Source organism: Orcinus orca, chromosome 10 (genome assembly GCF_937001465.1).
Source record: "Orcinus orca chromosome 10, mOrcOrc1.1, whole genome shotgun sequence".
In the NCBI taxonomy this organism is placed as follows: Eukaryota; Metazoa; Chordata; class Mammalia; order Artiodactyla; family Delphinidae; genus Orcinus; species Orcinus orca.
Genome location: NC_064568.1, coordinates 84,577,700 through 84,594,712, shown reverse-complemented (window position 1 = coordinate 84,594,712; position 17,013 = coordinate 84,577,700). Strand labels below are relative to the sequence as shown.

The window sequence follows — 17,013 nt, the reverse complement described above, 5'->3', positions numbered from 1 at the left end:
TTTACTTCAAAACATAAGCTCAGAGACTGCCACATTGTAATCAAATAATTAATGATTTATGTAATCTGTTTCCTCATTTTACAGATTACAGATGAGGAAACAGATTCAGAGAGGCTAAGTAACTCACCCAAAGTCACCCATATGGTTTGGCTACAAGAACTCATATACTTAATTGCTGTGTTTTGCGCCCAACTACTTTCCAAATGCAAAGAAACAGCCCCAAGATGTTACTTGCTTAACGTTCCACAAATAGCAAATGGCAAAACTACAATTAGAGTCCTTATCTAATCCCAGTCCAGTTCTTTTCCTACTCTACATCACTGTACTTTCTGGATATGTATGTTTGTGTGTACAATCTAGCTCATCTGCCTGATTTTGTAGAGACTTCTGTATACTATTTATCCATGCATGACAATATCTCTGATATCCAATACCTTCATATTTAAAATGGAAAATAAATTAGGTGCCATCCCTTGGTAAGGTATGGCCTTGATGTTTTTTGTTGTTCATTCTAGCAGTGATGAATGTTAAGGGGCCTCACACTGAGAAGCATATCGGTTATTGTGAGAAATCAGTAATGCACAGAAAAGCACAGTGCCTGGTACTGAATAAGTGTTGTTTTGTCAGCATCACTTAAAATGTCTTCAGTTCCTTCCTAAATGGACAAGCCTGGGAAAACCACCATCAGTGGATTTAGGGGATTGGTTCTCTACATTTCTAGATTCTTATATCTAAGCAAGTCTCTCATATCTTTTGATTAAGAATGGACAGAATTTGAGAGCCTCACAAGGTATGGCGTTCTCCCGTAGTACATTTTGAAGATTGTTCCTTAGTGGTTCCTAAGGCGGTTGTGAAGATTAAACGAGTTAGTAATGTAATGTTGCTGAGACCACAGCCTGGCAAATGACACAGGAGCATCTCAAGGAAATTGGGAACAGTTAAGAGAGAGTCAAATGGAACTCATAATTAAGTATCTAGGACCTCAATAAAAACTGCCATGGACATTCAAATAAAGCAAAATAAGAAAAGTACAAGGAATACTATCTGGGAAAATTGAAAACTAGAAAATCATTGTCAAAATAAAATAGGCATGATTAAATTTTATGATATTCAATGATGCAGCAAGAGATGGAAATATGTATATACATATATGTGTGCATGTGATACGTGTATAGAGAGAAAAAGAGAAATGAATGCTGCTGAATTTGAATCTGGATCCTGTAGATTTTCAAATTTGAATAAAGACCCAGTTTTACAAACTTTTTAAGAATGTTACAGATCTTAAAGAAAAAATATATTACCTGAAAGAGAAACAACAGAAATTATTGAATGGGCTATTAAAATAAAAAAATTTCAAATATTTGTTGATGTATAATTTTTAAGTATACAGGTAAATGACTTGACAAATGTATACACTTCAGTAACCACCACCCCCATCTCTCTCTACAGAAAGTTTCCTAGAGACCCTTTTGCAGTCAGTATCCCTGTATATAACATTTTAACAATTTCCCATTAAATATATGAAATCAGAATTTTTAAAATTAAAAATACAGTTGAATCATAGATTCTATAATGAAAATTTTATATAGTACTTTATTTGAAGTTATGTCTCTTGGATTTGTTAACTAAATGATTTTGCAAATGAAAATCAGCATTATTGACTTTTACATACTCAAACTGTCCAAAATACCGGTTGTTAGAACTGTACCAAAATAACCACAATGTCATTAACCCATCAATGGATAGCTTAAATTGAAGTTAGTTGAAATTTAACTTGTATTTTCCATTTATTATCACTAAATATTGACCTAAAGATTTAGAGAAATAATTTTTGTACAATATATTTAAGCTATTTCTGTTGCCAATGTCAGGCTGTATTGTAATTATTGCAGTGCCATACAATCTAGAGTATATTTTAAGTTGTATTTGAACTTACACTGATTAACAGTCAACTAAAACTAAATAGAAATAAAGTTTAAGGAGGAAGCAGAGCAGTTCTGAGAAGGAACAGAAGGAGTAAACCAAGTCCCCCAGTTCCATCATGTTTAGGTGATTTCTGGTTTTATTCTTCTATGTTGTGGGTATTTCAGGGGAAATCTGATTTATTATCATCTTACCTTTCTACCTAAGGCCGAATCTCTTAAAATGATGTGCTTTGTAAACCAAGTACAAAGTAATAAGAAATAGGCTTGGAGATTTAGTATCTTTGTTTTTCCCAATCTTCTACTTGCTCACTGGTATGTTCAAAGGGGAGAAGATAGACTTCAAAGAGTACATGCTTACATCCTGTAGAATGTATTTTTGTGAAATAAATCTTGAAAATCACTCTCTGTCCATGCGTCTTTTCTTAGATAAAACCTCGTGGTGTTGGGGATGAGAAGGTAAAGAGAAGCATAGTGATGGAATTGCTCTGTTAAAGGGATCAGTTATTTAAAAGGTATCCTCTTGCTCTTGCAGGTCCTCTGTTATTGTCTCTGTTATGGTGGAGAAGACCCATGTTATAGATACCTGGATTCCTGGCTTCTCTGAATAGAAATTGTAGATACAGAATTTGTATCTAATTTAATTAACTTCCTAATTAAAAGCAGTTTCTCAATTTTATTTGGGTGATTCTATTTCCAGTTGGGGCATTCCTATTTTTAAAAGCCTAAAAAAGTTTCTGAGGATGGGAGTACAACAAATCTGACCAAAAATCTATTAACGATACAAGCATTTACTACAGAGTCACTGTACAAAGCCCTAAGAAAAAGCTGCTAAGGAATATCAGAACCACACAATACCTGTCCTCAAGTATAGTATCTCACAAAATTTATTTAGTGCTCTCTTGCTCAGAATATTAACTTGCTGACCTTTCATGAAATGTCAAATCTTACGTAAACTTTCCTTATGTTAAAATCTTTGATATCTGGTGATGACTGATATTTACCAGAAGTCATTAGTACTCATCACATTCATGAAATTTCTAGGCGTGTGAGTTGGCAGATGCTTAAAAGAACTGAACTATGGCTGAAGGCTTTTCACACTCACTACATTCACAGGGTCTTTCTCCAGTGAGCATTCTTTTGGTGTTTGGTGAGACTTGCATTCTGGCTAAAGACTACCACATTTACCACATTCATAGGGTTTCTCTCCAGTATGTATTGTCTGATGTGTGGTAAGGTGTGAACTCTGGCTGAAGGCTTTTCCACACTGGCTACATTTACAGAGTCTCTCTCCAGTGTGTTTTCTGATGTTTGGCAAGATTTGCACTCTGGCTAAAGGCTTTCCCACATTTATAAGGCTTCTCTCTGGTGTGGATTACTTGATGTATGGTAAGGTGTGAACTCTGGCTAAAGGCTCTCTCAGATGCATTACACCTGTACGGGTTCTCTCCAGTGTGAGTTCTGTAGTGACTTCTGAGAGCAGAGTGGTCTCTGCAAGCCTTCCCACAATCAACACATTTAAAGACGTTTTCTCCATTATGAGTCCTCTGATAATGAGTCAGGGATGATCTTTGGCCAAAGCCTTTCCCACACTCATTACATTCATATGTTTTCTCTCCAGTGTGTATTTGTGATGCTGAATAAGAGCTGACCAATTTCAGAAGGCTTTTTTACATTATAACTTTGCACTCAGAGGGTTTCTCTCCAGTGTGTATTCTTTTATGTTTAATAAGTGATGAGCTCTGGCTGAAGGACTTCCCACACTCATTATGTCCATAGGGTTTCTCACCAGTGTGAGTTCTCTGATGTGTGTGTGTGTATTTTAAAAAAGGTTTATTTATTATTTATTTTTGGCTGTGTTGGGTCTTGGTTGTGGCACGCGGGATCTTCACTGAGGCATGCAGGATCTTTCGTTGCAGTGCGTGGGCTTCTCCCTAGTTGTGGTGTATGGGTTTTCTCTTCTTTAGTTGTGGCACGCAGGCTCCAGGGCACATGGGCTCAGTAGTTTGTGGCATGTGGGACCTAGTTGAGGCGCCAGAGCTCAGTAGTTGTGGCACACAGGCTTAGTTGCCCCAGGACATGTGGGATCTTAGTTCCCTGACCAGGGATGGAACCTGCATCCCCTGCATTGTAAGGCAGATTCTTTACCACTGGCCCACCAGAGGAGCCACTGTCTGATGTTTAATAAGAGAACTCCTGCTGAAAGTTTTCACACAGTCATTGAATTTGAAGGGTTTCTCTCCACAGTGGATTTTCTCACGCTGAGTAAAGGTTACATTCTCACTGAAGATTTTCCAACTATTACATTCAGAAGATTTCTCTCCAAAATGAGAAGATAAAGGGTGACTCTTTGGATGATTGTTAAGAAAAGAATAGTAACTGAAAATTTTCCCACATTCCTTACAATTGTATTGTTTCTCTACACTGCACATTTTATGTTTCATTAGTTCTGTATTCTGTTTGAAAATACCTTCAGTCACATCACACTTATATGCTCTCTTTCCTATAGGAATTTTTGTTGTATAATAGGATATATTCTTGCAAATTTTCTTTTTGCCTGGCCCCTCTCTTTGTTGAGTATTTTTTTGCTGGCAACTGACATTTGATCCTATACTCTGCTGGTCTCCCTCTCTTGGCTCTCCAACCTATTCTTTACATTCCCCATCTTCTCTCAAGTTTAGGTTTCAGGGACCATCTTTGGTCAGTCTTTTCATTGCTCCCAAGGCGGTCTTATTCAGAAACATCCTGATTTTCAATAGACTTTTTGGTCTCCAAGATTATTTTCTCAGCCTGAAAGAAAAATTTTTTAATGCACGTGTCTTGTGCTGAGTGACAGCACAAGTGAAGTAACAGCACTGGTGAAGGTGAAGTGATATCATGAAAACATGTCCACAGATATATATGGCTCTTACACTCTGAAATATGTCTTTGCATTTAACATCACAGAGGGATGAGGAAGGAAGATATACATAGGACAAGAATGGTATGAAAGGGGGCCACATCAATCTATATACATAATTCAAAATGTGAGAGAAGGAAGGGAGGTGATCTAGTGGGAAGCATCATCAGAAGTTAGACAGATGGACCAGAAAAAAGGAAAATGGTCATGCCATTTGCAGGGAAATGACTGGGGTTGGGGGTAGTGGGGTGGGGGAGAGAATACTGGAAAGCTGGAGGCAAAGCAATTACTCAGAGATGTTTGGGCACTTATTTCACTTTTTACAGTCGAGTGAGAATATCACCTCCTGCTGGTGTTTTCAATACCAGAATCAGGAAAGCCCAATCTGAGTAAACATTTCTTTTCTTTTCTTTTCTTTTTTGCGGTACGCGGGCCTCTCACTGTTGTGGCCTCTCCCGTTGCGAACACAGGCTCCGGACGCGCAGGCTCAGCAGCTATGGCTCATGGGCCCCGCCGCTCCACGGCATGTGCGGTCTTCCCGGACCGGGGCACGAACCCGTGTCCCCTGCCTCGGCAGGTGGACTCTCAACCACTGTGCCACCAGGGAAGCCCCCTGAGTAAACATTTCTTTAAATGAAAGTAGCAGGCTTCCTGAATAGTGACAAATGCCCCTACTATAAAATTATGTGGTACACCATGTGCAAAACAATGTCATCTTCAGGTACCTGGCTTTTGTTGGGGGATTCTGGGGAATGTGGTGAGCCACAGTGAGATATGTTGCATCTGTTCCTGCTCTGTAGGACCACCTAAGTTTCAAGCTTGAAGACAGTTGGCTAATTAGTTTAGAAATTTTCAGGGTTTCTTTTTATTTGGTAAAGAGGCTCTCTTTCCCCCAATTCCTAGCCCATTTGAAACATGCATATGTATAATAACTGTGGGAAGGTATCTGAACTTAAAATCTAGGTCTTCGTGCCTAAATTATGTGTCTCCTGACTAATTTCATGGCTGGCAGTCTCTCCTCATCGCAGCCATCTACGGTCTCCCAATCTGTTCTCTACAATTTCAAGGTGACACTGTTTTGCACACAGTGGGGTTTTATAACCATGGACCACACAAGAGTCTAGGTAGATGGTGAGGGCAATCATGGCATTCCAAAGTGTCAGGGACCCAGGCTCTTCTATCTTGTTTGTCCATCATGTATAAACTTGACCTCATACTCCAAGATTATAAGGAGAACAGAAGGGATAAAGAAGGGCAAAGATCAGCTATTTCTTCAGAAAGTTTCCCAGAAGCTGCCACCTGACACTTCTGCACATATTCCATTGAGTAGAATTCTAAGATAGCTCCAAGATTCCCACTCCGGTGGTACTAACTCTGTATAATCTCCTCCCTTTGAGTGTGCATAGCTCCTGTGACTATGGTGGGGTAGTCATTTCCTTGATTAGGTTACATTATATAAGACTCTATGGTAGCAGACTGGACAGATTGTCCTTCTGGCTGTGAAGAAGCCAGCTGCCTCACTGTGATAGGGCCATGTGGCTAGCACCAAAGGACAGCCTCTAGTTGCTAAGAACAATGCCCAGCCAACAGCCAACAAGAAAATGGGTCCTACACATAAGGAACTGAATTCTGCTAACAAACTAAATGAGCTTAGAAGAGGATCTCAAGCCTCAGATGAGACTGTGGTTCCAGCTGACATCCTGATTTCAGCCTGTATTAAGCCCTGAACAGAGAACCCAGTTGAGCCCTGTTCTGAATTCTGACCTACAAAAATGTGAGATAATAAATGGGTGTTGTTTTCAGCTGCCAAATGTGTGGTAATTTGTTATGCAGCAACAGGAACCTAACACAAAATGTTTAATGGATGGATAAGTAAATCAATGACTTGAAGAGGTGATTACTACAGAATGGTACTGTTGAGAAGGAGCTTTTTCTACAGAACCTACCATTTACTACAATAAGTCAAATAACTTTAGATTTGATTTCAGAAGTGTATATATGGGAACATAAATTTTAAGGTGAGAGGATAAAATGTGTTAATGCTCTGAACACTGGAACGGCATTTCTGATGGGAATAAACTCATATTTACCTGGTGTCCTGCAGTTAGATGCATGGTAGCCAGCCTCTCTCCTTTGGGCTCCATTTTGAGGGAAGGAAGAATCCTGGGAAGACAGGGATGTCAAAAGAACATGGACTCCTGAAGACAAACTACTGACCAGCAAGTCCCTCAGAACAAGAGATGTGGCCCCTACCTTCTCTCCAAAGAAAGCTATCAAAGGAAGCAAAAGGACAGATATAACTCCCAATTCCTAAGTTTCAGAGAAAGGAATTCTTATCTCTGTTATTAGAGTGGGTTGCAGGTAACAGTTATCTGGGTGCTATCGGGGGCAGGAACAGAGAGGGAAGCATGAGGACATAGGATGCCTGGGCAGGGAACACTAGGAGGTGACAATCAGATACAAAAAAGGAAGATGAAAATATTAAGGAGAAACTTAACCTCAGTAAGGTGTTCATGTAGTATAAAGTGTTATATCCTTTTTGGAGAGTAATTTGACCCCTCATACCACAGAATCATGCAGCATTTTGTTGATAGTACTCTTAACAAGTAGTTATAAGAGAATCATTTTTTACAAAACAGAATCTTTTAAAAACAAAAACAAATTGCAGGTTAAAAGATGATCCCTGCAGAAAGCATTAAAATATCAAAAATTCCAAACAATCTAAGTATGTCATAAAAAAAATTAAATTTACAAAGTATTAAAACAGCATCTTGAGGGAACAGCCCACATTTATCAAAATAATTATGAAAACTACACAGCCAACATATAAAATACTTGTGATAGAATGAAAATGTCTTAAACAATTATTGTGACTATTCTACAATTAAAATTGAGTAAAAAGTATGCATTTATCTAGGCAGGGAGTGGAAAGAAACATGGAAAATACACTTGATGTGTTATAAGATTCTGGCTGATTTTTGCCCTTTTCACTCTTGTTGGAAAGTTTGTGCAGTAATAGAAAATGAAATTACCTAGGATTGACTCTGTGCCTAAAGAAGGGTAAGGAAAACTTATGTTTCCTACTTTTACTTTGCAGACTGCCTTCTTCTAAGCTTATTCCATTAGTACATTTTTTTCTATAAGCCATATTTATTTCTTCCTCATTTGGGTTAAATCCTCCAGAGACACAATCTTCATTATTTTCAGAGTTTTGAGACAAAATTTAAACTCCTTGTTCAGGAGGATCTGAAACTGTTTCAGCACAAGTAATTTCACCATTTCTTTGATCTTGCCAGTGCCAATGCTCTAAAGACCTCTGGGTCAATTTGTCTGTTGATTGATCCTGCACACCTAGCTTTTCCTCCACACAAGGGTTCAGAAGATGTCTGAAAGGAGCTGGAAGCTAAAGCTTCTCTTCAGACTGCAAATCCTCTTCCAAGATGCAATTTCTTTGGAGGCTCACCTCCATCTCAGGCATTTGAGCTGTACTTTCAACCTCTGAAGTTCCAAGCTGAGGCCTCTATCCAGAAAACCTGTGGGCAGAAACACAACTGCAAACATTTACTGAACAGTACTCTGTAGAGGACACCAGGATTCCAAACTTTTAAAAGATGTTAAACTATTAGGGGGAAGGTTGACAGGAACCTTTATTATATATAAATCAGATGGACAAGCAGAACAGTGGGACATCAAGCCATCATATTCCTCCTGCAAAAAGAAGGACAAAGCCACAGGTATCAGTATTCTTGTCAGGAACTTGAATCTAAATCTAAATATAGTCTTTAGATATAACCACCAGCTTGTAGAGATTACAGAAGACAGAATTGTTTAAAAAAGAACTATTAATTGATACCACTAATATGTAATTATCCAAATCCAAAATGTAGGAAATTCTACATGATGAATGACCCTGTTTCTTCAACAACAACAACAACAAAAATGGCATGGGGAAAAAAAGAAAGGAGATTGTGAGAAAATGGCAGAGTAAAGAAATCCAAAAGTCTATCCCTCCACAAAAGCAACAATTGCAATTCTGGAAAAAAACTGTCAGAATCAACTGTTTTAAAATTCTAGAAATTAACCAAAACTTGCAGCAGCCATTGGAATGCTTAATAATCAAGGAAAATCATCTGAATCTTAGTAAGAACAGTGAGCTTTATGGCATTTTAACTGGTCCCATTCTACACTCCCTAGTTTGGCTGTAGCCTTGAAGATAATAGCCCTCATTTTCAGCACGGGTACTAGTACCAGAGGGAATGGAATAGACCTCATCCACAAAGAATTGTGGGTTTTTTGTTTTTACCTGTCAGGTGGGTTCATGGAGGAATGACTCAAAGAAAATATAAGAAGACTGAACACTTACTAATTCATTGTATGAGACCAATATTACCGTAATACTAAAGACAGAAAAAGACATCACAAAAAAAATCAAAACTACCTAACAATATCCCTTATGAATCCAGATGTCAAAATCTTCAACAATATACTAGTAACTTGAATTCAGTAGCATATTTAAAATATTATATACCACAGCCAAGTGAAATTTATCCCAGGAAGGCAGGATGATTCAACATAAAAAATCAGTGTAATATACCTTATTAACAGAATGAAGGGGGAAAACCACTAATTCATCTTAATAGATGTAGAAAAAGCATTTGACAAAAATCCAACACCCTTTCATGAATAAATATATATGTAATATATATATGTATTATATATATTATATAATATATATATATATATATATATATCTCACACAACAAACTAGGGAAAGAAGGGAACTTCCTCAACCTAATTAAGGGCATCTATGAAAAAAAACCACAACTAACATCATGCTTAGTAGTAAAAGACTGAAAGCTTTCCCCCTAAGATCAGGAACAAGACAAGGATGTCCATTCTTGCCACTTCTATTCAACACTGTACTGGAAGCTCTAGCTAAGGCAATTCAGAAAGAAAGGAAAAAAAAACAAAAACAAAAAAAGCATCCAGATTGGAAAGGAGCAAGTAAAACTATCTCTATTCACAGATGACACAATCTTATATCTAAAACCCTAAAGAATCCACACACACACAACACACACACACACACACACACACACAAACTATTCCAACAAACGAGTTCAACAAAATTGCGGGATAAGATAAAATCGAAAGATCAATTTGCAAAACTCTGTTGTATTTCTACATACTAACAAGGAATAATCCAAAAATAATATTGAGAAAACAATTCTATTTATAATAGTATGAAAAAGAAAAAATACTTAGGAATAAATTTAACCAGAGAAGTGCACAAATTTTACAATGAAAGTTATAAAACACTATTGAAAGAAATTAAAGAAGATCAAAGTAGGGCTTCCCTGGTGGCGCAGTGGTTAAGAATCCCCTGCCAATGCAGGAGACACTGGTTCGAGCCCTAGTCAGGGAAAATCCCACATGCTGTGGAGCAACAAAGCCCGTGTGCCGCAACTACTGAGACTGCACTCTAGAGCCCACGAGCCACAACTACTGAGCCTGCGTGCCACAACTACTGAAGCCTGTGTGCACTGAAGCTTGTGTGCCTAGAGCCTGTGTTCTGCAACAAGAGAAGTCACTGCAAGGAGAAGACCGCGCACCTCAATGAAGAGTAGCCCCTGCTTGCCGCAACTAGAGAAAAGCCCCTGCACAGCAACGAAGACCCAATGCGACCAAAAATAAAGAAAGAAAAGAAAAGAAAAGATCAAAGTAAATGGGAAAATATCTGGTGCTTATGCACTGGAACACTTAATATTGTTTTAAAGGCAATATTCCCTGAATGATCTACAGACTCTGTGATTCAAAATCTTAGCTGCCTTCTTTGCAGATATGGACAAGCTGATCCTAAAATTCATATGGAATTGCAAGGGACACCAAATAGGGAAAGCAATCTTGAAAAGAACAAAATAAGACTGACATTTCCTGATTTCAAAACTTACTACACAGCTACATTAATCAAAATAGTGTGGTATGAGCACAAGTCAGTGGAACAGAAGTTAGAGTCAATAAACCTATGTGACTATGGTCAATTGATTTTCAACAAGGGCTTCAAGACCATTCAATGGGGAGTCACTTTGGGGAATCACTTTTTCAACAAATTCACATCCAAAAGAATGAATTTGGACCCCTATGCCCACATATTCAAAAGTTAACTCAAAATTGATCAAAGACCTAAATGTAAGAACTAAAACTCTTAAAAGGAAATGTAACTATAAACCTTTGGGACACTGGATCAGGCAATTATCTTAAATATGGCACCAAAAGCACAAGTAACAAAAGAAAAAAAATAGATAAGTTGGACTTCATCAAATTTAAAAATTTGTGGATCAAAGGCCACTATGAAAAGCGTGAAAACTACCCATATAATGGGTGAAAATATCTGCAAATAATATATCTGACAAGGGTCTAGTATATAGAATACACAAAGAACTCTTATAACCCAGCAACAAAAACACAACCCAATTTTTAAAACAGGTAATGGATCTGAATAGTCATATTGCCAAGGAAGACATGCAGATAGCCAATAAGCATATAAAATAATGCTCAATACCATTAGTCATTAGGCAAATGTGAATAAAAACCACAAGATACCATTTCACACCCACTAGGACAACTATACTCAAAACAATTTGATTTTCAACAAATATTCATAAGGATGTTGAGAAATGGAACCCTTACACATTGCTGGTGGAAATGTAAAATGGTGCAGCTGCTGTGGAAAAGTTTGACATTTCCTTGAAAATTTAAATATAGAGGTACCATATGATCCAGCAGTTCTACTCCTAGGCATAAACCCAAGAAAACTGAAAAACAGAAAAGCAAACAAATAAACAAACAAAAATACATTCACACAAAGTTTTATACATGAATTTCCATAGCAGCATTATTCATAATAGGAAAAAGTGGGAAAAATTCAAATGCCCATCAACAGATTAATGGATAAACAAAATGTGGTATATACACACAATGGAATATTATTCAGCCTTAAAAACAAATGAAGTGCTAATAAATGTTACATGTGTGAACCTTGAAAGTGAAAGAAGCCAAACACAAACAGCCACATATTGTATGACTCTATTTATGTGAAATGCGCAGAATAGGCAAATTCATAGACAAAAGAGAACAGTGTTTGTCAGGGGCTGGGGAAAGGGTGGAATGAGGAGTGACTGCTCAGTGTGTACAAAGCTTCTTTTGGGGTGATGAAAATGTCCTGGAATTAGATAGCTATGATGGTTGCACAACATTGTGAATATATTAAAAACTAATGAATTATACACTTAAATGGTTAAATTTTATGTTACGTGAATTTTACCCCAATAAAACAAGAGAGGCATAACCCACACAAAAACTTGCATGCAAATGTTTATAAATGCTTTATGCATAATCTTCAAAAATTCAAAGCAATCACGATGTCCTTCAACAGGTAAATGAATAAACAAATGGTGTACGCCCAACTACTGTGGATCCAATACTATCCAACAATAAAAAGGAATGAGAGATTAATTCACACAATATCGATGAATCTTAAATCCTTTTTGCTAAGTGAAAGAAGCAAACTGAAAAGGCTACATACTACATGATTCCATTCATGACGTTCTATTAGAAAGGCAAAACTAGAGGGATGGAAAACAGATCAGTGGTTGCCAGTAGTTTGGAGACAGGAAGGTATTTGGCTAGGGGAAGCACAGAAGATTTTTTAGGGTGATGGAACTAACCTGTATCATATTGTAGTTTGGATATACAAAACTATGCAGTTTTTTAAACCAACAACTTTACAACGTAAAGAATGAACTTTAATAAATTAGAATGTTTTAAAACCCAACCAGGAGATTGGGGGATCTTAGGATAGATGGTAAGATGTGAAAAAAGATTCTAATTGTGTTACAAATGTATGACATGACCTCACTAAGGAGGATGGAGAATAAAGGGAATGATTTAAGTATCTTTGGAAATGACTGGAAACTGTAAGACAGACAAAAGGAATTAACTTCACACAGCACTCTAGTTGGTATATTTGTTTCTCTTGGGAATATGAGAAACAAATTCTGCAACAGCTGTACATGTACACTGGAGTTGAACAGATAAGTAAATGGATGGTTGACTGTGAGTGCCAGGTTTCTCACTATTGGGCAGGGAAGTTACAAATAAGCTAGAGGGAAGGTTAAAATGATACACGTGGTATTGGATTAGAGTCAGAGACATCAGCATGTATTCACCTCTAGCTTAATATAGATATGGATGGATACAGAAATAATTATAGATATGTATGGATATATTGGTTAGTATACATATATAGTATAGTCTTAACACTGGCAGCTGAGAGAGCCCAGAAGCAGTGACACCTCAGTGACAATGAACACACCCTATATTGCTGACTCCAGGACTGGGACAGAGAAAATACAAGATGAACCTGGAGCATCTTGTATTGACAGAAAGTAAGAAAATGCTTAAAAAAATAATGGGGAAATGGGTAGGGGGAATGTCAAAGGGACATAGGACCCAACCTAAGAGCACCCAATGGCCAAAGCTGAAATAATTTGAGCAATAAAATAGTGTGCTATTGTATTATAACACAAAGTATAAAATAAATATCAATGGATCCATATTGATATAAATAATTGAATAAATAAATAGGGGATTAAAAAACTAATCTCCCTTACAGAGCATTGCAAATAATTTATATAGCTACTCTCCCCTGCAGGATGGGGAGGTAAATTTCCTCTCCTCCCACTCCTTCTATGGGCTATGCTTATTGACTTGCTTCAAAGAATAGAATATGGAAGGAGAGGTAACTTTACAGTGGGGAAACCTGGTAAATAATACCTCAGTCAGGTGATCAAGAATAATATCATCAGTGAAGTCATGTTAATAGCATGTATCCTTGATATGAGATGTATCCTTGATGTGATGAGATTGGGACTTCTCTTCTGTGGTCTTTCGTACCCAAACCTATAACCCCAGTCTAATCATGAGAAAAAAAATTAGAAAAATCCCAATTGAGGGGCATTCCACAAAATACCTGACCAGGTCAAGGTCATCAAAAACAAGGAAAGCCTGAGGAAAATGCATAGATCAAAGGAGACTAGGGAAACATGACATGTAAATGTAACATGGTATTCTGGAAAGAGTCTTGGAACAGAAAAAGAACATGAGGGGAAAACAGTGAAATCCTAATAAAGTGTAGTGTTTAGTTAATAATAATGTACCAGTGTTGGTTTCTTAATTGCGATAAACATACCATAGTGGTATAAGATGTTAACAATAGGGGAAACTAGGTCAGGCATATTCAGGAACTCTCTATACTATCTTTACAACTTTTCTGTAGATTTAAATTTAAATAGATCTAAAAATATTTAGAATTCAAAGTTTATCTTTTAAAAAGAGAAAGACTTAAACACAATGTGTGCACCTCATTTGGGACTAATTCAAACAAACAAACTGAAAAAAAGTGGAGGGGCCTCCCTGAAGAAGTAGTTGATCCAAGTCTCAGGTGGGGAATACATAGTGAGCAGAAAGGCAGTTATGCCAGGAAACAAGGAAGGTCTCTGAAAATACAGCAAAAAGACACAGAAGCTGACTTAAAGGTCTTCCCATTAGCAAAATTTTGGATAATTTGAGAATCAAAAGAATGATGACAGTAATGCATATAACATGTTGAATTTTTAAAAGAATGCTTGAGGACATAAAAATATTGATGAGAGGGGAGAAATGTACCTTAACATTATGCAGATACCGCCTTAACCTAAGTGATCAAACTTAACCAACAGTGGGACAAAGTGACATAAAGTACCTTCTGATGTGATGCAATGGGAGATACATATGTGATACTCATGCCAACAATGCTTAATCATAATCTAATCATAAGAAAATAACTAGCCAAATCTTAATTGTGAACATTCTACAAAGCAACTGACCTTCACTCTTTAAAAATGTCCATGTTAAAAAACACAAAAAGGTGGATGTAGTATTCAATACCACAATTTATTTATCCATTGTACTTTTTTTGGATATTTGAGTTATTTTCAGTTTTTGCTACTATAAATTATTCAGCTATGAACATTCATGTACATGATTTAGGACACTTGTGTATGTATCATTGTTGAGAATTTACCTGGGAAGGGAATTATGGGCTCATAATATATATATCTTCAATTTAGTTAATACCAAACTTATTTCCAAAGTCATCATACCAACTTAAATTAAGGGGTTAATTGTGCAAAGTTCTGTACTTTTGTGTGGTTGGATCTTTCCATAATTTTTTTAAAAATAATAAGTTTAATAAGGAGGATAATTTCCTTCTCCTAAGACATACTACCAAAGGGGGCAAAAAGAGAAAGAAAGGAGGGGGGAGGAAGAAGGAAAATAACCCTAAAAATTATATATGATTATCTCTAACGTTCTTCTAAGTTTTTTTCCCTTTCCTGGTTTAGTGGCTGGGTGACCGACACAGAAGAGTTGAAAAAGAAATAAAGTATGATACACTCTTACCGGCACAAGCCAACAGTATCTATCTTCAATCCCTAAGGATAGAGTTACTTTTCTTTCCTTGAATCTCAGTTTCAGAGTCCCTCACTTCTACCACAATCCTTGAAATGGCTGTGTTTTACTCATTCTGAGAATACCAGCATCTTTCCCTTCATTCTCATCTATAACCCTCAAGCATTTCAGTTTAATCATCTACTAGTGAAGTACTTTCTTTCCATTCAGAAATACATTTTACTTTGCAACTACTACAAACTTGCCTCTATGTGTGTATGGTGTGTGTCTGAGCCAAAATTTCACAAAACAGCAATTATTCCTACTATACATGTTTGCTGTTACTCTTATTGTGTGTATAAGCTACTCTGGTATACATATTTGCTATTCTATTTCTTTCTTTCTTTTTTAAAACGCTGTTTGCAAGCCACTGGATCGATTTCATAACTCACAATGGTCCCAAAGTTTGAAAAACACTAGTCACTACAGCTTCTCTGATCCTCAGATACTGTGCCACCATCTAAATGCTAATCTTTCCCGGCAGTCTGTTCAGAGCATTCCTTAGCACCAGAGGACTTTGTCCATCTGAAAATCTCGAGTCAAAGGTTATCTCCTGACAAAGGGAGTTCTCTGTGTCTCACGTGTCTCCTCTGTCCTCCTATATGGCATATAGTTCGTTGTAAGTCAGTGACTACTTTTGACCACACAGTAATACGTTTTATAACCCATTACACACACTTGAATACACAAAAGCTTCACGAAACAAATACTTGCCCTTTCTATATGTGTTGCTCTCTGATACTTTCTATTCCATTTGGGTAAAAAAATGCTTTCACTCTGAAGAAGCACTTTATTTCTATGGCTCTGGGACCTGGAGATTAAAAGAAACAATGAGAAGTGTCCAACACAAAAAAATGAATCTCTGTGGAGAGAACCCTCACTCTGCAGCTCGAGAAAGAATACTGCAGCCTTCATCCTCAAGTCCTACTTACTCCGGGAGGTAACAAGAATGGCCAAATGATTTTTATAAAGCCCATTTTAAGGATGTAAAGTAGGTGCATGACGTTGTTATTAAAGAAAAAGCATGAGTCCCCAAAATCACTCTGGCAGAAACAGTCCTGAGTGTGTCCCAACCGATCTCTTGAACAGGGAGCAACACAGATCCCACAATGGGGAAACCTACGAGGAAAAACAGAACGGAAAAGGCAGACAAGTGCTAAAGAAAGGCCTTGATGTGCACACTTGCCTGGAACAAACCCCAGCATCGGCGATAAAACTCGAGACTTCACCTGGAGGACAGGCCGTTGCCAGGATACGTAGCTATCCATCCAGACACTCCCACGACTCTGTCCGGAGCGTTGTGGTGCCGCAGCCTCACAACTGACAGTGGGGCATCTCCATAGAAAGCTTTTCCGAAAGGGCAAAGCGTACTGTCAGCCAATACTCCGGAACACACTATTCAGGCTCCCAACAGACACTCACCCTCCCAATTAACGCGGGCTGGGGCGACGGAGCCAAGGGCCAGCGGTGGGAAATGACGCAACAGAGGCGCCGGGAATCCTGTGCAACCAGCCGCTCCCGCCGTCTCCATGGAAACAGCCAGATTGGTCCCAGCGCTCAAGGCAGCGGTTTTTGATCTGAACCTAGGAACCAAGGGTCAAGCTTAGCACTCTAAGTCCGCCTGTCTTCCTGCTAGCAATCCAG

At 37.8% G+C, this 17,013-nt stretch overlaps 1 long non-coding RNA gene across 2 annotated transcripts; it reads right to left on the bottom strand.

Moving 5' to 3' along the window:
• Window positions 1-3,754: 3,754 nt before the first annotated feature.
• Window positions 3,755-17,013, bottom strand: LOC117198886 (uncharacterized). 2 transcript variants are annotated; one of them, XR_004480148.2, is made up of 3 exons: window positions 16,599-17,000; window positions 6,912-8,354; window positions 3,755-4,712 (listed from the first exon to the last, which is right to left on the bottom strand). It is a non-coding gene; the product is annotated as an uncharacterized LOC117198886 (long non-coding RNA). The 2 variants fall into 2 exon arrangements; XR_007469892.1 differs by having other exon boundaries at window positions 3,755-8,354; window positions 16,599-17,013.